Below are 24,849 nucleotides of genomic sequence, written 5' to 3' on the forward strand. Positions count from 1 at the left end.
AAATCTGAATAATTGTGTAGTTTAAAACAGATGTCAGCTTTTCTGAATATAATCTTACCTTGTCAGTGCTATGTACCTATGCGTTTACATTTAAGTAGCTCTGGATGAAGTTTCCTGCTTGTGTTTCCATTTTATTCCTGAATTCTTTTCTTTTTAAAAAATCTAGTCCACAAAAACAGAGAGGTTTGACTTTCACAAATTTAAGCCAAAAATAATCCATAAACATGTTGTAATGAAATAATTCTGTTTTTTAAAAAATGAAGACAAGGTGATGTAGATTAATTCTATTCAGATTTCAATCTACTTTTCTTTGATTGTATATAACATTAATAATGTTTTTTTGAGGGGCAAGTAGAGCCAGAAGTACCTTTAACTCTGTGCTGATAACATTTTCATGTTTATATCACTGAGACCTAGGACCTTTTAATAAGTAAACACCTTTGGGGTTACACTGTGGTAATTGAAGCAATTGCCCTTCATAAAAATTGGAGGAGGAGGAGGAGGAAGAGGAGAATAAAACAGCACTGTATTCTTGTGAATGGCAGGGAGGGGGAACTCTCATCTATCTTTCTCCTTAACTGGGTCCCACTCAAGTTTCTTTTTTCTTTTTTTGGTACTGGGGATTGAACCCAGGGGCACTTCACTACAGAGCCACATCCCAACCTTTTTTTTTTTTTCTCTCTCGAGACAGTCTCACTATATTGCTGAGACTGGCTTTGAACTTGTGATCTTTTCACCTCAGCCTCCCAAATCACTGAGATTACAGGTGTGCCCCTTTGCCACAGGCCCACTCTAATTTTATACAGTCAGGTGAGTTCAAGTATCCAAAGGTGGTACTTCCAAATGTATTCCAGAAGTGCATCACAACTCTGTAAGGTCTTAGAACAAACACGTTAAAGTGGGATGAAAATAAGTACACCATTTAATTAAGACCTACTTTAAGTGCTTTTCTCTGCATACCTCCGCTTTTTGTTTGTTTTTTTTTTTTTGTTTTTTTTTTTTCCCTTAAATCTCTTTTTCTAAAATGATTAGAGCACAAGGCATGGTTTGTATGCTGTTTGCATTTGAAGTATCTGTGATCCTCCTCCTTAATTTAAAAAAATGCATTAGCAAATGGTTTTGTATTTCTCTCTTCAAGAGCAACACATTATGTTTCTAACAAATGACCAATCTTGCTTAAAAAACGAGTTTTCAGTTTTGGTTTTATAGTCAACAGTAAAACAAAAAGATCATTTTAGATGTTACTATTATTATTCATACCAAATTAATGAATTTCTTGCTGGAAGCAAACATGCTTATTTTCCTTATTCTGTACCCATTAGCTATGCTTAAGTTTATACACAAGGTTCCCGCAGAGGGGGAAAAAAAATTATTTAAGGTCACTGGACATCTAAAGTCTTTAATTAACAGCTACTTTAAACCATAAACCAAAAATAAACGATTTAACAAGTTCCTCCCAAACCTAGGGACAATGATATGTGACAGGCCAAAGTAAGCCAGTAGGGACTGTAAATTTCACGAGGGCAGAAACTAGCTCTGGTCGCCTGCTCAGTCCCAAGCAGCTAGGACCTCCTCAGGCTTCTTTCCACTTGCGAAGAGTATTCTTTTATTTTGAAATGGTATCCAAGAACGCATGTGTGGCAAAGTCAAGAGCGGGAAAGGGACATCGGAGAAGAGGTTGCAAAATCCGACAGAGCATCAGGAGAAGGGTATCCGGAGGGGAGAAAATGTTCGGCAGGTGAACAGGAGCCTGGATAAAGCAGCGGTGAGCGCCCCGGGACACCGTTGCGGAGGACGGGGATGCAGGGCAGGAAGAAGCCAAGGTTTGGGGAATCCTGTCCAGGGAGCCACTACGAAGAAAGCCGCATCCGAAGAGCGAGCCACCGCCACCTCCCGGTACGGGAAAGCCCCGACCTTGGCGGCCCAGCGAACCCCGGCTCCCCGGGGCGCAGAGCTGCGAGCGAGGCAGGTGCGGCGCGAGCATGCGCGCGGGCGGCGGGTGGGGGGCGGGGGCGGCTCCCCCTCCCCGGGCGCGCGCCCTCGCGCCCCTCCCGCCGGGCACCGCGGGGCCAGCGGCGCGGCAGCCTGGGCCAGCCCAGCCTCCACGCTCCGGCTCGCCCCCACCGGTGGCCGGCTCTGCGTTGCGGGCCGGTGCTGCTCCGCTCCGCTCGGGGTAAGGAGAACGCCCACCGCCCCTGCGGGCTGGTCGAGAGCCCGCATGGGTGCCGCGGCCGCCGCTGCGCGGGGTGGCCCGGGGCCTCGGGCGGCCGAGGGGCGTGTGCGTCTCCCGCGGCGAGGGCCGGGCTGCGGGGGCGGTGGCGGTTAGGGCTCGTCTCCGCCCCGCCGGCTCTTTCTCTTTCTTTTTCGTCGCCCCGCTCCCCGCGCGAGGCGCTGCCCCACTTGCCGCCCACTTTGGACGGGTGCGGCCGCCGCAGAGCCCCTGCCACTCTCTCAGCCAAGGACCGGGCCGGGTGTCAGGCGTGGCCACCAGGGTGGGCGTCCGGGGGCCACTCCCGGGGTCGCAGCCGTCCCCGGGCACCGGGCGCCGTGAGCTGGGCGTTTGGCTTTTGTTTCCTCTCGGGGCCGAAGCCCCCTCTGCCCTCCGGTCCTCCTTGGCGGACAAGTGCCATGTGCCGCTCTGGGGAACGCCAGTTCATCCCACCGCCCCTCGCTGCTGGTCTTCCTCTCCGGAGTTCTGCCTGGCCCTGGCGCGGGTGCGGAGCAAGGGAGCGTGCTCAGGGCTGACGTCCCGCCGGTGTGGGACGGTTGCTAACTAGCGTGCGTCCCAGCGCGGATCTGCGACACTGGCGCCCTGGCTGCTGTAGCCCTCTCCTGCTCCCTTGGTCTTCTTGGGTCAGCATGTCACTGGTGGAGAAACATCTGGGCCAGAGCCGCAGCTACCTTGCGCGATTGGCGTGAATGTTTTCTTGAGGTTGAATTCCCGGTGGGTTTTGTCCCCTGTCTTTGGTTAAAGTCCTCAGAATATGCTTTATTTGATATATGGCTCTATCCATTTAGAAGGACATTTCTTAATACACCAGTTCCCTTAGAGGCTCAGTTGAATAAAAGGAAGGCCTGACCACTGTTATTGAGAGTACTGTGTGTGATAGCTGCATAAAGTCAGTCTGGTCACCAGTGACCTGTCCTGCTGGGCCAACACTCTGAAACTTAAGGTGTATTTGTCTCCTGGATCCTGCGGTTGGAATTGTTCTAGATGATGTTTGTGGCAGGCTCCAGTTTCAGTCCTTGGCAAAAATAAGTGTAGTGAGATATCATGGTGTTTTCTAATCCCCTTAAACCCAAAAAAGGTTAAAGTAGCAAACAGGTGAGGTGGGATGTTCTTGGTGCTTGATAATGTAAGTTCTGAATGGGTTTAGCTCTTCTCAAGCTGCTGAAAACTTGAGAAGAAACTTCATTTATTCATACTATGAAATTGGGAGAAAGGGTAAAAAGGAGCAATTTCGGAGCATTCTGGTGGATTGGATTCTGCTACACTGACTTGGTGTGTAATCATTAAGTAGGAAGATGAGCTTAAAACTGCTATTTTCAGATGTAAGGCAGCTGGTTCTTTGCGTGGCATGTAGCCCTTGACTGTGGAATCATTGAGTCAGCACTTTGCTTGACAATTTTGAGGTCAAAATAAATATTAAGTATGATCTACCTCTATAATAAACTTTAGCTCTGTTGGTGGGAAGGTAATCTGGTGAAGACAGTTAAGGAAATGCCTTAACTTTAAGGAGCAATAGGTGTATTTTCAGGTTCATCACAAGAATCTTAAGTAGTCTGTGTCTCTATACTTCAGGTGCAGTACCTGAGTGATTTGTATCTTAAATCATACTTCTGATTGATCTTTAGTAGTAGTAAGCCTCCAGTGCCTGGCGTGGCACTTGACACATGATTAAGTGCTTGTTCAACAGATGTTCATAGGGCAGAATATGTAAGTGAGCAGACTCTAAACAGGCATGGGGTGAGAAAAGCAGCAGTGAGGAAGATCAGTGTGATTACGAAGGAAGATTTGCAGATGGAAAATCATGGAGTTCTTACTGGGAAGAGCAGGTGAATCAGAAAAGTCACATGAAGAAGGCTGCATATAAAGCACCAGACCCTCAATGGGGGCAGAAGGAGCCCCAACTCCTCTGCATCCCATCTCCCCTTCCCATGTGTCTATTTGTTTCCCTTCTCTAGAGCCTAAGAAAGGACAGATTGACAATCACTGAGATTAGTGTTCATTATTTTAATTAGGAAAGAAAGCTGCTGCTGGTGAACTGGAGGAGTTAGCAGGAGAGCCAATTTTGGTGATTTGGGAGCAGAGTGGAGCAGATAAGTTCAGTTTATAAAGTATAGAAAGAGACACTGAAACACCTTCATTAGAGAGGAACTGATGTCATTGGGCCAGAAGAAGGCCAGCTAGGAAATATTCAGGGATTGGGTATGGGGGTGACAATAAAAAGCATGAGATGATGCAAATAAATTAGCCCAGAGAGAAAAGAGCAGTTCTGTGACTGTGGGCCATATCCAAGGAAGGAGTCAGAGAAGCCACAAAGTGGTCAGCTGGGAGGAAAACCCGGTGTCACCATAACAGCAAAGACTGCGGATGATAAGTGAAGGGAACGCTGGGCCAAGTCTCAGTTGGTGATGAAAAGCCAGAACTAAGAAGATGCAGTTGAACTTGACTGTAAAGAGTTGGTCACAGAGTTATGTAATACTTCAGTGTGAATGTTGGTAATGCTTTGCTTTCTGCTTTAGAAATATAGATGTCCCCATTCATTTGAACAGTGTCTTGTAGTTTACAATGCATTTCTGTCTTTGTAGCCTTGGTAATATTATTTTGCGGATATGTTATTGTAGAAAACTGTTTAGGTCCACTAAAAAAAATCAGTGTACCATTTGCATACACTGAAAGGGTGCTTACAAGCAAGCAGTGTTAAGTGTCATGATTATCTTGTACTTAAGCAAAACAATGAATTAGAAGATACTTAGGAGAAATGAAACTACAGTTCATTCACCCACATAAAATAATTTGTTTTAACATTTTTATTATTTTTTAGAATAGTGCTGTAGGAGAATTTATTCTTGTTTTATATTGCAAGAACAAATGATTTTCCCTGACAGTAATGGAAAAGTGAAACCTTTACTCTGAACCCCTCAGAGTTGTCACTGCTCTGCTCCCTGACCTGCGTGTACCTTTGGGGGAGGATGCTATCACAGCAGGGGTCCCTGCTCAGTGTCAGCTCCTGAACTTCTTTCTTCATTTTGTGTTGATTTGAGCTCATACATGAAGCATGCTCCTAAAGAGACCAGACATTTTGGAGAATGCTCATGCCTTCCTCCTGAAGATGAATGTTAAGTATGTTAAGTGATAAGTGTGGTTGCTGCCACAATTAAAAACTGATTAATGTTGTTTGGAAAGCGTCAGGTGAGGGCAGGATCATCCTAGGCAAGTACTCTACCACTGAGCTGCATCCCTCGTCCTCATCACTTTTCTTTGTTACCATATCTAGCTAGAGAGAACTGTTTAAGGAGAGGGACAACGTAACACTTCCAATTTTTTTTTATTTTAAGAGATGGGTCTCGCTTTGTCAGGCTGACCTCAAACTCTGTGTTCAAGAGCTCCTTCTGCCTCACCTCTGGAATAGCTGGGACTATAAGCCCTTGCCACCATGTCCAACACAACATTTTATATACAGTATTTTGGTATGCCAGATATTATCATGGCTTTTAAATTTAAAATAGCTTTTTAGATTTAAATCATCGTTGATCTACTCCCTATAGTTTTGAGTGGGGGAACGAGTCAAAGAACCTAAAGAGGGTGAGCCATTTTTTTCAGGTGTCCACACTGTGTCAGTTGATGTGGTGTCTGGGGGCAACTCTATAGACTTGAGCTAGGTCTCTGTGGAAGTCCTGTAGTCCAGTGAGGGGCAGACACTAACTGATCACCTGAATAAACATGTGCAGACTGGAAGTACACTTCAGGAAGATTCGCAGAAGTGTCTAATTTGGGTTTGCAGGTCATAAAAGACCTCTGAGGATGAGCAGCCCCTAGCCAGGAGGGGATTAGGGCAGTAAAGATCAGGCAGAGGGAAGCATGACAAAAGCCCCTGAGGTGAGAATGGGCTCACCAGGAGGGACTGGTCTATGGAGAGACTGGCTGGGGCTAGCCAGGGTCCAAGCCTGAGGGTCATGCTGAGGATTGCATTTTATTTCCTTTGCCATGGGAAGGCTTTGAAGAGTTGTAATGAGATCTACCTTATGTTGGTAAAGTCCCATTTTAGCTGCCATTGCAGAATTTGGGCAGGTGGCAAGAGCAGTTATGACACCATAGCAGTTGTCCAGGTGGTTGTCAGTGTGCTTGGAGGGGAGAAGGTGTGTGTGGAGATAGGTGTAAGTAGAGGGACTCCAGGAATATTTTGGAGGTAGAATTTACAAAATTGTGGATGGATTAGAGGACAGGAAAGAATCCAGGACTACTTCCCTGATCTCTAACCTAAGAAGCTGGGTGGATTTTGGAGATGGGAAAGACTGGTGAGAAACAGACCAGGTAACTTGAGTTTGACTGCAAGTCATAGTGGATAACAGGGTATTTTTAAGGAGACAAGTTGGTGTGTTTGTGATATATGTCAGGTACTCAACATTGTAGTAGGCACAATGAGCTCTCTTCCCTTTTCTGTAGCTGTAGAATTTTGGTATTCTGCTTAGCTCTCACCATTTGTAATAGATCTCTTGAATACAAACTGGCTCGCCTATAAATGGGCATGTTGCACCCAAACACATGGGTTTCTGAGCCTGACATCAAGTAGTCTTTGTGGTAACATTTTCAGTCCTGATAGGAAGGTCTAAAATTGTCAGATATGCCACATGGAACTTTTAATACTTAGTTTCCCCTATGTGATATCCCATCACAGATCCTGATTACTGGAACCCTCTAAGTTCCTGAAGGGTCTCAGGCCTGCAGTTATAAACCATTGCTTATTCTTCATGGTTGCTTCTTTTGTGGCTACATCAGACTTAAAAATGGAGCCATTGTAGTGATGCACCCCTATAATCCCAGCTGCTCCAGAGGTTGAGGCAGAATGATTATAAATTCAAGGCCAGCCTGGGCAATTTATTGAGACCTGTCTGAAAAGGAAAAGAAAAAGGAATAGGTGAGTAGCTCATTGGTAAAACCTTGTATGGCATGCCCAAGGCCCTGGGTTTGATCCAGCACTGCAAAAAAAAAAAAAAGATATTTCTTGAATGACAGCATTTTAACAATGATCATCATTGTTTTGGGAATTTCTTTCTATATAAAAACCAAGGAACAAATTAGAGCCATGATTCTGGTCCTGTGTAAATGGATCTAGGTTAGCCACTGATGCCAGCTCAACGCTCAGTTCATCTGTGAGCAGATGTTTTGCCCTTGGCTTTGGTTTTCTGATCTAGCCATGGGAGGTACACTGGCCTGGTGCTTTTGGCAGATGGGTTAAGACCTAAATCTAAATTTGAATATCTGAAGGAAGGTAATTGAGTGAAGCAGGCAGAAGAAAACTAGTCTTCTTAGGCTTGTTTTTATTTTTCCTCACCTTTTAAAACTCAACATTACTGTTTTTATACTATAATAATTAAGTATAAGGAAAGTGAGAGAAAAATCCTCAGTGCTGTGTAGACAGTAGGAAATGGTAGAGAATATGGCAAGCCAGAAATTTTTCATGTTCTAAAGGAAGTAGCTATTATTAAAACACAACACACATATTAAAAAAAATTTGGAAGTCAGCATTTAAAAAATATAGACTCTCTCAAAGTATTGACTCGAATTTTATAGGATACTGTTAAGATAAACAGTGTGTCTACTGACCAGATGGAGTTTGTGGTCTGCCATTTTACAATTGTAGGGTCAGTTGCATAATTAACTGAATGCACTTCATTTTTGATTAAGTGGTTTTCTTATTTGCCATGCATGAATGCCTTTCTTACTTTTTTATGCTATAAACACACTTGCTGACTTCTTATGCCACTGAATGCCACTCTGTAAGCACATTTTGGTGTGGCGAGGTAGTTAAGATTTTGGCACAGCCTGGACTTGTAGAACTTATCTTCATGTTTCTAAGGACCCCCACCCACCATATTCCCATTGTAAAATGTTTTCATCAGTTGTCTGTTGGTTCATGCAACATATGGACACTGTTTTTGTGTGAGAGGGCTTTTGTACATTTTACCTGCCTTTGTGAATTTTCCCTCTCACCCTAGAAGTGAATCATACCCCTTTAATAGTGTGCTTTCCTACTGTTTGAGATCTGTTGTTCACTATCTAACTCCCAAGTTTTAGAGTTTCTTTGTTCTCCAGAAAACTTTTTGGGCTTGTAACCACAAATTTTTAAAACTTAGTAATTACCTGACATATGTTAGATGCTCAGTAAGTGAAGCTTGAATTCTTTTGAGTCAGTTTGTGACAGCACCTATAAGAAAGGAAATTTTCAAAGTTCCTAACATTTTGGGATTCTGTGAGTAACCAGCTAAGACTTTGAGTTTAATTGAAAATGTAAGCACTGACCTTTTAGCCCTTCCTTTTATTAATATTATGGTCACACATCAAAGAAAAATAAAAGGTTCTACTGTTTTTGCTTTGTGGCAAAGAGTATTCTTCAATTCCCTGTCATTGCACCCTTTAGTGCAATGATATAAATATCTGCCTTATACAGGTAAATTATTAGAGGTGCCAGCAGAGCGCCCCTGAATCTATATTTTATTCACACCTTTTCTGAGAATGGTTAGAACGATTTTTTTTTTTTTTTTTTTTTTTTAATTTCCCTTTCTCTTCCAAAACTGAGTTTGCTATGAGTTTGTTTCTGAAAGACTTGTGAATGTTTGGGGGCAGCTTTTCACATCACAGGCTTAGGGAAAGGACTGTGAAGATTATCAAATGGAGTATTTGCAGGGGCTAGCCCACTTCTGGGTGCTGTGGGGGTCTTTGTTTTTGTGTGAATGGATGCCCACCCATTTTATTACAGTAGATCACTAGTAATCTTTAGGGTCACTTTCTTCCACTGAGGTTGAGGAGGATGAGGATAAGGAGAGTATCATTGTATCCTTTTCAGAACTGGCTTACATCTGCATCCAGAACAAATAATGCCATTTACTATGGACTGAACATTGGGAGAACGAAGATGGAAAAGTGAAGGGTACAGTTGTATATTGATCACCAACATGATGCACAAAGTGCAAGGTTTAGGTATGCTTTTAAATTGCATTCATGAGTTCGTTTTCTTTCATAATTCTAGAAATTTCAGCTGAGTAGCTACAATTTTTGTGACAGCCAGCTATCACTAATGAAAAAGCTTCTGCTGCCTCATATTTAGCAATTTTACAGTTTTTTTTGATGTTATACATTTAGACTTAGTATTTTGAATTTTAATTAGTTTAGAAATAATCTAATTCAGGGTTTCTCAATGTTAGTTCTAATTTTTGTTGAAGAACCCTCCTGTACATTCTAGATTTTGGAACTCTACCTATTAGCTGTCTGGGTTCTCCTTCTTCCTTAGTTGTGATGACCTTAAATGTCTCCATACATTTCCACATGTCACTTGGGGAGGGAGCAGAGGGACAAAATCACCCCAGGTTGACAACCGCTGACTTAGCCCAGGCTATTTTGCATATGATAAAGAGGTCTGGTATATTAGGCAAAGTTTCCAAAGTCAGAAGTCATTATGTCAGAATAGGAATAAAAAAACCAATTATCATAGCTAGGCATAGTGGCACAAGGTTGTGGGGAGGATGAGGCAGGAGGAGGACAAATGTGAGGCCAGCCTTGGCAACATACCAAGACCCTCAGCAACTAAGTGAGAGCCTGTCATAAAATAAAAAAGGACTGGGGATGTAGCTCAGTGGTAAAGCAGCCCTGGGTTTAATCCCTAGTAACCCCCCTCCTCCACCATAAGCTAATTATTCACCTTGAGGGAATTTCTTATCAATTCAAAACTTCATCTTGTAAAATGAAAGTTTTTATGACAGTAGAGATAGGAAACATCAAGTGCCATTATTGCTAATCAAGCTATGGCAAAGATGTAAATAATTTGTTCTATTAATAGCAGTTTGAAGAACTGATTTGCCTATCTTTATCCATCTGAGTAATGGCAGAGTTGGAATTGACTGGACTTTTCAGAGTCCCCAGTCCATGGGGTTTTCTATGACATCATGCTAACCCGTGTTTTCATATCTAAGTTGTGCAGTACCATTGTGTTCAATAGCTTGACAGATTTTACTCTAGAGTATTAATGCTTTATGTGCTTGCATAATTTGGAGTTATGAAGTCAATAATATAAATATCTACTAAAGAAGAATACATTCATAAATGTTTATTTAGTGTCTGCTTTACCAAGGCTGTGCTAGGCCTTGGGGTATAAGGGATATGAGAACTAGCTGGTCCCCAACCAGGGATGTAGATTCAAGTTTGAGGTGTTTTCTTGTTGTTATGGAATGCTCCCTAGTTTGTTTGTGCAGTTATTCCTTCAGCAGCATTACTCAGTGTGTAAGATGCACTTTGTCTCTTCTGCCTGGGAAGTGCCCATGAGGCTGGCAGTGAAGTGGGAGGGTGGGGCTGCTGTGCAATGGGCCCTCAGAGTCTAGGAGGGAGGCAGGCCTGTGAAGGATCAGGGAGTGAGTGTGCTTCCTGAAAGAGAGCTAGGACTCCCTTATCAGGTCCCTGATTGACAAATTGTCCTGCACCACCAGTGGTGCCTCGGTAGTTACCGTGGGAAGCGACATGGCACTGGGGCCTTCACCTTCATGACAGCTATAGTCTTTGTCGGTTCGATCATGTAGTGCTCCCTCTGGAGACCATGTGGTATGGGTGTAAGAAAAGGTGCAAGTTTTAATCAGCCCCTTGTAGAGATGAGCACACCTTCCCTGCTTGTGTTATTTCAGTATTGTTTACATAGCTCCTATTGGTATATGGCACAAAAGGAAGATTTGTTTCACTTTTTGGAAATTGACAAAACTCTGCCTGCCTTTGAATGTTCTCATTGAGTGTTCTATTGCAAGTGGAGATAGTAAATTCAGCATTGTATCTAAGCTTTTATGTATGAGTGTTAAAAAGTTCTCCCAAGATTTCCCCAGCCTTAAGTATCTAAAAATGACAGTCAAAACTGGAATTCAAAAGAAATAGCTTGTAAATTATTTTGAGAGATGATTTAATTCATCCACTTTCTTTAAATTATTCCAAATTTTATCCATTTCATTTCAATGTTTCTATCATAAACGTCCCTTTTATATTCTTCCTTACCATCATACTTGCCTACAGGCCATGAGGATCTTCTTTCTGGGACTAAAAATTAAACATTCTTTTAAGGAGGGGACAGGAAATTAACCTTTTTATTTTTGTTTTGTTCTGGGAGCTTGAACTGCCCCCACTTCTTCTAGGCATACAAATAGAAGCTTAAAAGAACTAAGGGGTATCTGTCACCTGTATTCCTTTTTCATGTAGAGTATTGAACCTAAGGTAAAAAGAATCAGGGTAAAAGAATCTGAAGTTTGTGCATCAGGGCTTCCAACGTCACCAGACTTTGATAAATATGTATTTGTAGCATCTCCTACAGATCCTGAAATGAAATTAATAGATAAATAGCTTACTTTGTATAGGTAAAATTAAAATCAATATAATGTATATATAAAATAAAATGGAGAAGTTAGTGGATTGTGATTTTTAATGAAATGGCATTTGTTTCAAAATGTTAAGATACAATTTGCCCAGAGAATGCAATGACTCAGTTGGTGCTTATTTCCCTGGCACAGTGGCGTGGCCAGGGAAAATACCAACTCAGAGGGCTGTGTCAGGAAGGAGAGTCTTCAGGCAGCATCATGTTCAATGGCATCATTTTCTGAAGTGGTGAACAATCCTGATGAAGTTCTGCACAAAACAAAGTAAAAGTTTTCCTCGGTTTACTGAGTTATATTCCTGGGAGAGGCAGGAAATACTGGAACCATGCAAAAACACTTTTTGAACATATGTAAAATGAAATAAAGTTCAAGGTTTAAAGAAGCACACATAGGTACTTTCCTTTTTAACCTCTGTGAATGTCGAATGGGATGCTCCAGTCATGCAAATGGCAGGATAAGATTTTCCTGTGAAAGCTGTCCCACATGTTATAGGTCCTGTCCATTAAATGCCACTCAAGGAGCCATACAAAATTTAAAAATTCTTCTAGCAGTGATGTACTTCTCTCTTATTTCCTATTCTTGCCTCTGTTGAGAACCACTGCTTTGGATAAATAAATTTAAATGAATTTTACTAATTACATGCAATGATGCAGATGAAAGATGGTTTTTTGAAGGGAAAATTACTTTTTAAAAGCATTTAGAATAATCAATTATTCTTTTAAGACTATTAGTTTATATAAATTAACCTATTTCATAAGAATTTTGATAATCCCAAAGTTATCTTGATTCTTCCAATACTTAAACTTTATAATGAAAATATTATGAGTGGATGTTGGTTTTCTCAATTATGAGGCTTTAGTTTACCAAGCTTTATTTGCATTTAGTAAAATTTGTAAATGTATGGTTAAATTTGTATATGTGTGGTTAAATTTGTATATGTATGATTTGTATATGTTATGGTTAAACTTTGGTTATCCTTGTGGCTCTAGAGGTGAACTAGCACACAGGTTTTTGTTTTAGTTTAAAATGAACGAATTGTCTGAGGTTGAAATGGGCTATAGGTAGATTTCTACAAAATAGAGAGATATTCAAATAGAGTGAGAGTTGTATAGATGTTGGATGTATTTGGGTCGGTGAGTACATGTGTGTTTGTAAGGAGTTGAAGTTGTCATTCAGGCCCGAGTTACATGATTTTATTATATCACAGATGCTCATGATATTCCTATAAGGCTAGAATAATTATTAGAATTGGAAGGGTACTTAGAAGTGTCCTATCCTAATTTTATAGCCAATACAGGAGTCATTTCTGGAGTATCCCTGACAGATGGCCGTAGAGACTGTGCTTGGAATTAAAAAAATATTTTGAGTAATGGAACATCATTAGAACAAATATATAGCTCCCCAAAGTAATTACTTGAAAAGATGAATATAATCTGAATGCATAAATCCTGTTTTAAAGGCAGTTGTTTGTGCACTTTATGCTTCTAGGCTGATATAGGTGTTCACCATTATGAGAGAATAATAGGAATTCATGTTTTGCCAGGTGTGGTGGCACACCTATAATCCCATCAACCTGGGAGGCTGTGGCAGGAGGATTGCAGTTTTGAGGCTAGCTTCAGCAACATAGCAAGACCCTATCTCAAAATAAAAATAAGGGCCAAGGATGTGGCTCAGTGGTTTAGCACTCTCGAGTTCAATTCTCAGTACCAAAAAAAGAAAAAAAGAAATTCACAGGAACTCACAGGCCTAGGCTTATTGCTCTGTGAAGCCATGGTTTAGAGAAATACAATCTTGTTGGAAAGTTAGTCTTAGCTTTTAGCTTTCCTGATTCCAGAGTAGCTTTTCCTTGCAGTGCTTGGGGTTGAACTTGGACTGTGTCCCTTTTGACCCTGGTTCTAATTACAGAACTCCTTCATGCTAAATTCCACTGTACCTTTGTGCACACTTTGTTTCCTGTGCCTTTGTCCTTGCTTTGTACCTGGGCCAGACTGGTCTCGGTAGTGATGGAGGTGTAGTTGTACAGTGTATGGAAATGCTTTCCAAAAATTAGAGCTGCCATGTAGATGCTGAGGGTATGCCTCCTTAACAGCTTTCACCTTTAAAAAGCGAGTCTGGATCTCCAGCTCTGGCTGGCCCTGTGCAAATCTCCAGCACCGGCCTGCCCTGTGTGGATGTGCTGCACTGTGGCTTCCTATCCACCAACCCCTTGAGATTCCTCTGCCACCATCTTGGATTATCCCTGTCACCACAACCACCATCTTTAGTTGGGGCAACTTCTATCCTGGACACCTTTCAAAGACTAGAAGCTCATTATCAAGGTACCTACAGGTTAGTTGCTGCTGCCACCAACTTGGGATGTGGCCGCTTACATCCAGGGATAACAGCCAGAACCTGAAAGATCATCACCTAGGGTCCTGCAGGCTTGGTTGTATCTGAGTTATCCCTCCTAGGTGTGCTAATAGCCACCATCTTCCTGCAGAGGCAGGAGAGAGCCTTGCAAGGGAAGAAAGCACCCTAAACAACATGGCAGAAGAAATGTCAGAAAAGGAGTTCAGAATGTACATAATTAAAATGACCTGTGAAGTAAAGGATGATGTAAGAGAGCAAATATAGGTAAAAAAGGTTACTTCAATAAAGAGTTAAAAGAACAAATGCAGGAAGCAAAAATTATTTCAATAAAGAGATAGAGATTCTAAAAAAAAGAAACCAAACAGAAATCCTTGAAATGAAGGGTCAAATCAATTTAAAAATTCAATAGAAAGCATTACCAACAGATTAGATCACTTGGAAGACAGAAACTCAGACAATGAAGACAAAATATTTAATCTTGGAAATAAAGTTGATCACACAGAGAAGATGGTAAGAAATCATGAACAGAACTTCCAAGAATTATGGAATAACATGACAGACCAAATTTAAGAATTAGATTGAGGAAGGCACAGAGATACAAACCAAAGGAATGAACAATCTATTCAATGTAATAATATCAGAAAATTTCCCAAACCTGAAGAATGACATGGAATATCAAATACAAGAGGCTTACAGAACACGAAAGGTAAAAATTACAACTGAACCACACCAAGGCAGATTATAATGAAAATGCCCAACATTTAAAATATAGAATTTTAAAGGCTGTGAAAGAAAAGTATCCAATTACATATAGGTGGAAACCAATATGGATATCAGCAAATTTCTCAGCCTAGACCCAGAAAGCTAGGAGGACCTGGAACAATGTATATCAAGTTCTGAAAGAACATGGTTGCCAACCAAGAATCTTATACCTAGCAAAACTAACCTTCAGATTTGATGATGAAATAAAAACCTTTCATGATAAATGAAAGTAAAAAGATATTGCAAATAGAAAACCTCCACTACAGAATATTTTCAGCAAAATATTCCATGAGGAGGAAATAAAAAACAACAATGAAAGTCAGCAAAGGGAGGAACTACACTAAAGTAAAAACTAAGTCAAGATAAAAACCAAAAATAAGCCAAAATGACCAAGAATACAAATCATATCTCTATAATAACCCTGAATGTCAATGACCAAACTAATCAAAACACAAAGACTGACTGATTGAATTAAAAAAAGACCCAACAATATGCTGCCTTCAAGAGACTCATCTCATGAAAAAGACATCCACAGACTGAAGGTGAAAGGATGGGAAAAAACATCACACACATAGACTCAGTAAAAAAGCAGGGGTTTCTATCTTCATATCAGATAAAGTGGACTTCAAGTCAAGGTCAGTCAGAAGGAATAAGGAAGGACATTTCATACTGCTTAAGGGAACCATAAATCAACAAGACATAACAATCATAAATATTTATGCCCCAAACAATGGAGCATCTATGTACATCAAACAAACCCTTCTCAATTTCAGGAATCAAATAGACCACAACACAATAATACTGAATGACTTTAACATACCTCTCTCACCACTGGATAGAACTTCCAAACAAAACTGAACAAAGAAATCATAGAACTTAATAACACAATCAATAAGTTAGACTTCACAGACATATGTAGAATATACCATCCACCAATGAGCAAATATACTTTTTTTCTCAGCTGCATGTAGGAATCAATAAATGGGAAAGATTAAAAGAAACAACCAGTAATCTGAAGAGAGAGCCTACAGAGTGGGAGAAAATCTTTGCCACACATCAGATAGAGCACTAATCTCCAAAATTTATAATGAAGTCAAAAAACTTAACACCAAAAATACAAATAACTTAATCAATAAATGGGCTAAGGAATTGAGCAGACACTTCACAGAAGAAAATTTACAAGCAATCAACAGATATATGAAAAAATGTTCAACATCTTTAGTAATTAGAGGAATGCAAATCAAAACTACCCTAAGATTTCATCTCACTCGAATTAGAATGACTGTTATCAAGAATACAAGTAACAATAGGTGTTGGTGAGGATATAGGGAAAAAGGTACACTCTTACATCGCTGGTGGGGTTGCAAATTGGTGTAACCACCCTGGAAAGCAGTATGGAGATTCCTCAGAAAACTTGAATGAACCCACCATTTGACCCAGCTATCCCGCTCCTTGACTTGTACTCAAAGGACTTAAAATCAGCATGCTACGATGACTCAGCCACATCAATGTTTATAGCCGCTCAATTCACAATAGCTAAACTATGGAACCAACCTAGATGCCTTTCAATAGATAAATGGATAAAGAAACTGTGGTTTATATACACAATGGAATATTATTCAGCCATAAGGAAGAGAAGAATAAAATCATGGCATTTGCAGGTACATGAATGGGGTTGGAGAATATCATGCTCAGTGAAATAAGCCAATCCAAAAAACCAGAGAAATGAAAAGTTATACTCCATTTGTGTATGATGAATCAAAATGCATTCTGTTGTCATGTATAACTAAATATAACAAACAGTAAAGAAAACCAGTCTGCAGTTCTCTGTCCCATTTTTTATTTTAAAATAGAATTGAGAGAGAAACTTAGTTTTAGTCCTTGGGGTTTACCCATATGTCATTTGGCTGTAATGCACTAATCCTTGCATGCTATCTCCACCCTTATTTGTACTCACATCTGAGAAGCTGTACTTTTCAATTTGTAAGCTGTGCCCAGTGTGGTAGTGGTTCTGGGTAGGTGTAGAGTGAGGGTGGAGTTGTATTAGACTCTAGTGCCCTCTTCTGATAGCTTGAATATGCCCTAAGAAGCAACAGAGTCTCAGATTTCTATGAAAAATATTAATTAATGGTGTTAGACAATGAAAATTCAGGGTCTGATGTGTAAAATATAAAATGAATATGTAGTAATGTCTGTAAATGGTACTTTAGGATTAAAAACTGATCTGTCATGTACTGACACAGTAAATACACCCATACACACCACAAATGTGACAGTTTCATTATTGATATCGTAACCATTATTGCCTCTGATATATATACAATACATATATATGTATATATGTATTATATATATGTATAAAGGCACATTCCTCCTAAGTTCAGTTAGCCTGCTGCTATGCAATTAGAATCAGATACACTGTAAGATCGCATTTGAAGGGTAGTGTGTGGAGTTTTAGGAAGTCTTTTTCTATTGATGAAAACTAGATAGTAGGCTGACGACATCAGATAACTTAAAATTCTGTTCTAGTCCACAAGTGCAAATCTTAGCATTATGTGTGTGTATGTTTTACCAGGGATTGAACACAGGGGCTGCTTAACCACTAAGCCACATCCCCAGCTCTTTTTTTAATACCTAATTTAGAGATAAGATCTTGCTGAATTGCTTAGGGCCTCACTGAATTGCTGAGGCTGGCTTTGAATTTTCTATCCTCCTGCCTCAGCCTCGTGAGCCGGTGAGATTAGAGGCTGCACTTCTGTGCCCAGCCAGCCTTAGCTTTTGACGCACAACAGCAATGATGGGAGAAGCATAGAAACTCGGTGTTGTCTGTCTGGGTGTGGAGCTCAGTGCCTGGCACCCAAGATGGGTAGTATGTTTCTTTCTTGACCTGTCTGTAGAGTTTAGTTCTTAGGAGTTATGTATTGGTATTGTGTTGAGCATTTGGCTCTTTTCTTGATTACTGTCTGGGTGTGCAGCTTTTGGGATAATTCCTAAATAATTAAAAAAACTAGACACACAGTTATGATGTATTTTTAGTATTTTTTAGGTAAACTAAGTTAAAAAGGTTAATGAGAAAAAAATTGGACACAGGTTTTTTACAGGTATTCTTTTTGAGATCATCTTTGGACTTCCTGTCACATTTTTGTATCTTACCTTCTTTTGCTCTAAGTGTACTGGCCCAGAGCAGAGCTGTCAGGGCAGGTATAGGTGATGGTTTATCAACTAGCATGGATTTACACTCAAACCAATGCCAAAGAGGCCGAGAAAATTGACATACAAAATTGCTTATAGCTCACTCAGCATTTTTGAAGGTTTAGCAGTAGCCTGCATCTATTGATATAACATAAAAGAGCTTTTCAAGGTCATGATGCTGAACATCCTAACTGGGAATAATTTGCCCCACATATGTCTTTATAGCATTATAGTAGGTATGTTTTTAAAATTTGGTATTTTTGTAGTACTTTATACTGTAACACATAAAGTTATTCCTTTTTTAATGTGCTAATGTTTAATTGAATGAAAATATTGTGTTTTGCTAGTGATCCACTTTTCAAGAATTCTACAATAGAAGAAAATGGTTGGGGAGGGAACCAAAATTATTGTTATTCTGACTATTTCAATGAATCATACAAAGGAAATTCATCTGAAAGATAGTCTTAAGGTTAACTGAATAGAATTTACTGTTAATTCTCCATTAGCTGTATTACCTAAAAGAACCAGAGCTTGCTATTTTATAAGATGTAAGTATAGAGAAACTTGACATTTTGCTTACTTTTGAGAAGTTGGCAACTGCTGAGCTTTCTTTGTTAAATTATATCCAGTCAGTTGAGATAAAAATGAATTGGAAATAAATGCTTATGGCTGATAATTAATATGCAGTTAAAAAAAAATCTTAAGAACAAAAGCCTCTTACACAGTTAGGTGGCACTATTTCCTTTTTCTTTTCAAACATTTGACTATGTATAATTAAAATATCAAGAGTCTTCTTCACATGGCCTTATTTAGGTCTAGCTAGTTAAAAAACAAATAGGAAAAGTGCATTAGAAACTAGTTCAAAGTGAGGATTCAGCTCTGATGTGTCATTGAAGCATATTTTTTAATCCATTGGCAGAAACCAACTGGTTGTTTTAGGGGTGCTCCCTGTGGGTGCTTGGAGTCAGACTTGAAGGGTCACAAGCTCTGGTACATTCTGGGTCCATTGGATACCCGAGCATGTGTAGTGGCCTGGGTTTAAAGATGGGAGGGAGCAGTGGGCTTGGGGCACAGGGGCCACACATCTGCAGGGCCTCTGAAATGGATTGATGATATTTAGGGATTTAAGTCCTTTTGTTGGTTTTTTCCTGATAGGTGTCTGAAATCCAGTTACAAAATGTGCGTATAATTTCCTGAGTTTTAAAACAGTGTTAGACATAAACATCTGTTTTTCAATCTCCCAAGCCTCTGGCATTTGTATTTACCAAGAGTACAGAAGTGAGGAAGTCAGGCAGACCAAAGGACTATTTCAGGGAGTTCAGTGTACCTTGTCTTTGCTTTACAACTCAAGCCTAACATGACAGCAGGCAGTTTTGGGTCTTGCAGTTGGCATACTGAACCAGAGGCTTAGATTGATGCTCCATTCAGCATCTGCTTGCAGAATGGCAAAGAGTGTGCCCCACCTGCAGAGTAGGAAGGTTTCCAGCACTGCATTGTACTCATCTGTCTCTGACCATCCCAGTACACAGTCACTTCTTCCTTTTCTGTCCTTGAAACTATTAACACACATTAGTTAGCTTTCTGTTACTGCCATAAAGCACCTGAAATAATCAACTTACAAAGAGTAAAGGTTTATTTTGGGTCACAGTTTTGTAGGTTCCAATGCAGGCACTGGGCGTGTGGTGGGTGTTCCTGATGACACTGTTGCAAACTGCTCAGCTTGTGTCCAGGAAGAAAAGGAGAAAGAAGGGCCGATGGCCCCACTGTACTTTTCAAGGGTACACCCCCAGTGACCTCAGGACCTCCCACTAGGCCTCACTTCCTAAAGGCTCCACTACCTTCCACCTTAGGTCCAAGTCTTTAACACATGGGCTTTTGGGGGACATTTAAGATCACAACTATAGCAAGTTAGTATCTGAAGAACAGACTCTTAGATTTGTGACTTTTTCTTATGAATATACCTATATATGGACTTGTAGATATTTGCCTACTTTGTAATTTCTATGTACAGTCAACAAATGAGCTACCATTGATTTTCTCCTCTTAGGAGGATTACCTCAGCAACAAAAACATAGGTGGGTCATCATCTCAGAGTCATGGATTTTCCTATGCAGGAAAGGACAGGTGGAAATCTTTAGCAAGTGAACACAATGTAAGAGAAGGAGTGATGGAGTTTTGTCAGATGTGAAAAGTTTTAAAATGTTTTTTGTGATACCAGACTATGAGTAGTTGTTTCATATATATATATATATATATATATATTTTTTTTTTTTTTTTTTTTTTTTTTTTACTTGTTAATGGATCTTTTATTTATTTATTTATATGGAGTGCTGAGGATTGAACCCAGGGCTTCACACATGCCAGGCAAGTGCTCTACCACTGAGCCAAACTCCAGCCCAGCAGTTGTTTTCTTGATTAGGGACTTTGCAGTTGGGGACTCTTCAGACACTGACATTAGGATTCAAGATACGATGTCCAACTGTTCTACTACTTTTGATTTTTTTTTAATAACTGTTGAAGAAAACAGTAACACAGGTATTGATGAAAAGGGGAAATAGTCAACACTAGACTGCTAGCTTTTTGCTACTGGCATAGATAGGCTATTTGTAGGTCTTTCTCATTTACTGAATGAAATGCTGTGTTTCTTAACTGCTTTAAATTTGTGTCCCCCAGTCCCCGCTGTGTGACATGTGCAGTGTACTCTGCACTTTGTCTTCGGTGCTCATGAGGCTTGTCAGTGATTTGCCTTGGTCCTTCTTTCTGCTCAGTCCTGCTGGACTGTATTTTACTCCTCTTTCTTTTGGTGTCTTAGTTCATTTAAATTTCATCTTAGTCCCTTTGGTTTCTCTGCTCTTTATCATCATTTATTGCTTAGTTTATTAGCATATCTAAACAAACAACCCTTTGGTTGAGAAAACATTAAAAAATGCCCTGACTGGCTTTGGCTCCTTGGGTAGCTTTTGTAGCTGCAAGCTTAGTTATTGTGCCTCAGTTTCCTCAGCTGTAAATTGGGGATGGCAATAGGAGTATTGTGACAATTAAATGACTTTCTAAGTACAAATTGTTTAGAGAGTACAAAGATAGCTACTGTTAAGTAACTGTTTGAAATTGTCAGTTGTTATAAATACTTTTATGTATTGTAATATTGTCCCAAAGTGGGAAATCTGTTTAGTTACACCTTGCAGACATGGTATGTTTATACTCAAAAGGAATAAGTAAACACACGGGGCAGTGCTTGTTCTTTTCTTAGAGATGGTCACTGTCTTTACCTGTCTGTCTCCGTAGTGGTTTCCACACCATCACAGATGCTTCCTTATTAGTTGCTGGAGCATGCACACTAAATCTTTATGCTCTTGGGCTTTATTTTTCAGACAGGAATTTGAACTATTCTGGGTGGATTGAGAGGCATCAAGCACTGGCCAAGCACTAGCTGACCCTGTGGTCAGTGGGCAGATGAGGGTGTCAGGGTTTCAGAAGGGGCCAGGCCACCCCTGCTGAGGATACCCTCTACTCAGAGCTGCGTTGCCTGGTAACACAAAGTACTGACTGGTTATTCAAACACCGTGCAGTAAAGAATTCAAACTGGTCGGTGATATGTGGTCTCCTTGAGGCTTTGGAATAACCGTGTGATTGAAATTTAAAGATTCTTGAGTGCTTCTTAAAAGAATGGTTTAATCTAAAAAAAAGAAAAGGTTAGTCTGAATCTTCATTGGGATATACTTTCTCATGACTCAATGCTTAAATGTGTGAAATTCAGTTTCAAAATGTGAGCTAGCCCAATTTCTTACCATAAGATCAAAATTTTCTTTTATTTCTTAATTCATTTGGTTTGGATTATTTTGTTTTGTTTTTTAACCCTTGAGAGAAAATGACATTGATTAACAGGCATCGTGAATATGCCAGTTTTAGTACTGTAAGTGCTTTGGTTCATGTTTGAGTCTTGCTCAGTAGTTATTATAAGACTTTGGGAAAGAAATAATGTTACAGTACCTTGATCTTTTTCTGCTCCTTTGCTGTATTTAATATACCTTGGGTTAAAATATAAAAATAATATAAAAGAAAATTGAGTATAAAATACCCATGCAATATGGTAATGTATTGCCCTTTTTGCTGTTGTGGAGCAAAAATGAAAGCCACATCTCAGTTTTTACAGTGTTTAATTATGATTTTACTCCTCCCAAAGTGAAAGTTGTCTCAGCTTTACAAATGCTGCTACTATGAATCATATTTTTGAGACTGTGATTAAATTAATACATCAAACATATTGCAGTGCATATTTTTAACACTGAAAACAGTAAGTTGGGTGTGTAGGCACACATGTCACAAGTTTTGTGTCAGACATCATTTTAGTAATAATATGTTTTTTAAAATAAGAGTTATTTGATCTTAGGACTCTTTTCCTTTATGTATTTCATCACATTGTATTTATTGTATTCTCTTCCCCCCTTAAATATTGGTAATATCAGGGCAGCAATATTGGTCATCTTTGCAGAAAGAAGCCAAAAGAAAATTTGGCTAGATGTGGAAAGCAGGTAGTGAATAGAAATAAGACATGGCCTGCCAACCTGTTGAATCGTGCAATGGAACAATGAGGCCATTGTACTTATGATAATGATCATTTATCAATATTGAAGGTGAACCTGGAATTAACAGGCTCATAATATTTTATGAAGTAATGGAATTGACATTAGGGAAAGAAACCTACATATATGTCAAAGCATTGAGAATAATTTTGTAAAGAATAAACTGTATATGAGAATTGAGTACACGTTTATTTTCATAAGTTTGCATCTGTGAACTGTGTAAGCAAATGATCTTTCCATCTTATCAAGTACCATGGATGTACACTAAAAAAACTTAAAAATAGTGTATGTTTGGGAGAATTGAGGCTTGTATTCTTGGTGGTAGGGTGGAATTTCTCTTTTAGTGTTTGGTTTTTGCTTTCAGTACATTTATAAAGTTGATATATTAAGAATATCTAGTGGCATTGTTTCAGATTGAATAATTTAGTACCTGACACCTAGTTTCTTTATTTCACAAATAACTTTTGGGTGCCCAGACTATGCCAGGCACTGTTGTGGGCTGTGGGTGCATCAGTAAGCAAAACAGGTGCAGATCCATTGTGAAGCTCACATCCAGTGAGAGAGAGGTCATCAATAATGATAAACAGTTTATGGTTGAATGATTTAGTGTCCTGAAGAGTGATAAATATTATGGAAAAATAAAAGAGAAAGTAATGGAGATAGGAAGTCCTGGGCTGGGGTAGGGGCAGCTTTGAGTATTGGAACAGGTAATCAGGTATAGAACCCATGAGATGGGAGTGTGGAACAGAGTGGACAGTATCTGGAAAAGAGTTCCAGATAGGAAGAGCAACTAGGAATAAAGGTCAAGACAAGAGGGTGGTGGAAGGATTGCGGTGAGCAAGGGGAGAGGAGAAGGTAGGGAACTCAAAGAAGAAAGATTGGTGGTAAAGGAGAGATGCTGTTGTGCTCAGTACCATCTTGAGGCCCAGGTGGGCAGTGTAACGGGCAGGGCTGATAGGGGTCGGGCAGAGAGTTGGTATGATGGGTTTATGCTTTAGGAAAGTCACTTTGACTGTGGAGTAGACTGTGGGTCACCTGCTAGGGAGATTTTTACCATACCCAGATAAGAGATGTTGTAGCTTCAACTTGGATGGAAGCAGTATCTGTGATGACCATGGCTGTGTTCTGGATTTGTTTTGGAGTTAGAGCCAGTGAGATTCCCTGACTGATTGGATATGTATAAGAGAGGAGTCTACCATAGCCACAAAGTTTTTGGCTTAAGCACCTGGTATGAGAGTGTTGAGTCCTGAGATGGAGAAAGTCTTGGAGGGACAGGCGATTGTTAGGAGAATAGCAGGGGTTAGCATGGGTAGAGCTTTCAGGACAGGGCTGCCTGTGGGAAGTACTGTTGATGTTAACTGCTGTCATTAGCATTAGCTTTATAGTGTTTGTGCTTTTGATTTTGTTTCCTAGGGTTTTCTCCTGTTGGTTTCCAGTACATCCACTTGCTGCTCCCTGTGAAAATTAGGTGGCAGAATAGAGTCCACGAGCCCAGACTCAGCAGGAGTCAGGTGAGCTGGGCTCATCTTTCCCTCCTGCCATTTGCCATTTTGGGGCAAGCTCTCTGCCCCTCCAGTGTCACATGAAGCTAACATGAGAGAGTGAACAGGAAATAGGTTATGAGTCTAAAGAATCCAGCATATGCAATGCATGTAATATATGATGATAGGTGGTCCATTGATTTTGTACAAATTAGGATGTATGGGTGATTTCACAGGGGTTTTATTTTATTTAAAATTTTCTATTATTTTCAAAGCAGTTCCTATACATTATGACAAGGAGAGTCCAGAAAGGTTTATATTAATAAATAATGGCCTCCTGTTTTGTTCCACCATCCCTCATTCTCCCATTCCCTAGAGGTAAAGCTCTTTTCTTTTTTAAGCACTTATTTTAATTCCTTCCCCCTTCTTCCCTTGTCCCATGTCAATCCCTTTGAGAGTCACTGATACCTGGCCCTCACTGTTTTATTTTATTTCCCAGGCCTCAGTGGCCTGTTTGGGAGGAACACAGGGACATGTCTAGCTGCCCTAGGCCTGGACCCTCTGTTTCAGTCTAAGCTGGTGGTCTGGTCCCCAAAATACAAGACAAAAATCCACAAACTTCATATTAATTGAACAACCCCCCCACATGCAGTTGGTGGTATATATCCAAGTAATTATGAGCATGCCCTCTGTGCACTTCTTCCTGTCAACTGCCATCCCCATCCTCTTCTTTTTCTGCACTCATGTCAGCATCCTCCAGCTCTACTGGATCTTGCTCTTCTCACTCAACAGTCCTCCTAAGTCAGCTACCACAAGTCCAGCTCATTCTGATTGAAGGCTGTCTCATATTTTAT

At 40.2% G+C, this 24,849-nt stretch overlaps 1 protein-coding gene across 7 annotated transcripts in view; it reads left to right on the top strand.

Moving 5' to 3' along the window:
* Positions 1-1,628: 1,628 nt before the first annotated feature.
* The window catches only part of L3MBTL4 (L3MBTL histone methyl-lysine binding protein 4), a 490,814-nt gene continuing 467,593 nt past the window's right edge, over positions 1,629-24,849 (top strand). The window contains exon 1 of one of the 7 annotated variants that reach the window (XM_079109233.1): positions 1,629-1,969. The gene's annotated coding sequence lies outside the window, so the exon portion shown is untranslated. Of the gene's footprint in view, positions 1,970-2,061; positions 2,174-2,301; positions 2,945-24,849 lie in introns of those variants that run through there. The other 6 variants (XM_079109226.1, XM_079109227.1, XM_079109230.1 and 3 more) reach the window with 6 other exon arrangements.

Source organism: Sciurus vulgaris (genome assembly GCF_902686455.1).
Source record: "Sciurus vulgaris genome assembly, chromosome: 13".
NCBI lineage: Eukaryota > Metazoa > Chordata > Mammalia > Rodentia > Sciuridae > Sciurus > Sciurus vulgaris.